Source organism: Strix uralensis, chromosome 9 (assembly GCF_047716275.1).
Source record: "Strix uralensis isolate ZFMK-TIS-50842 chromosome 9, bStrUra1, whole genome shotgun sequence".
In the NCBI taxonomy this organism is placed as follows: domain Eukaryota; kingdom Metazoa; phylum Chordata; class Aves; order Strigiformes; family Strigidae; genus Strix; species Strix uralensis.
In genome coordinates this window covers 6958639-6959756 of record NC_133980.1, presented here as the reverse complement: position 1 = coordinate 6959756, position 1118 = coordinate 6958639, and positions in this window count along the sequence as shown.

The following is a 1118-nucleotide window of genomic DNA, read 5'->3' as shown; positions in this document are numbered from 1 at the left end:
TTCGCCCACTCGTAGTTTCCCTCTGCTAGTAAATTTATAATACTGTCATGCAAGACAATGGCTCACTCTTTTCTCCAGTATCCGAAAGACTTGTTACACTGCTCTAGGTAATTAGAACAAGTTGTCAAAGCAGCAAATCAGTCTTAATTATTACCCATCAGCTTGTTATTTCAACCCCATATCTCACTGTTTTCACTTCTCTCTATCTCTGAAAAACTTCTGGTCCTCTGACAGTCAATATCAAAAAAGCAGTTAAGGGCTTCAGTACAACCCAGAGATACACAGTGGTAGAGTATCCTCACCAATTTGGGACCAGTTTGCCCTCAATGAACTGCTGCTAGAGTACATCCCCTTAGAGCATAGTCTAAAAGCAGTAAACAAAGTGATGAATACACTGTCCTTTTTTAATATTCTCATTTAATTAGGAGATGGAGCTGCCATTTTTCTTTGTTCCAACACTAGACTTTAACAGTACACCCATTTTTTTTTAATAAAAAAAAAGCATCTCATGCTGAAACTTGACATAACATGCTAAGATATTAATGCATCCAGACTGGAGGAGGGGGTAGAGACACTCTAGAGGCAGGCATAGTCTCCCTCCTTCTTTAAGAGTTACAAGACTGAGCAGAACTAGTGCCTCTATTAGGAAGTTGTATACAACAAATGAAGATCAGTAGGACTTGGCCTTCTGACCAATCATTTTCCCTTCATTTAGCAACAACAGAGCTGTGCAGGAGTGGTAATAACAAGATTAGGCAATACAATAAGCACTGAAGGTTCAGGTGGATTTGAGTGCAAGTGAACTTGATATAAAAGCTAAATACAAATAACTTAGAAATTAAAGAAGACCAGTGGAATAATGATAGGCTGATATTATCATAAGTTTGCATGTAGCTTACCACAGTGAAGATGCCCTTCCAAAAATAAGAAGAAACCAAAAAACTGTTGTTGAATCTTTAGCATAGTATTTATTGAGTTGTTTATTTCCTAGAGCTTTATTATGTGTCAGTGCATATTTAGCTCAGATCTTTATTTTGAATGGATAAGAATAAAAAAAACCCATAGATACATATATCCAGGGGAAGAGGGGAGTATGGTAAATATATTAAGGAAAAAAA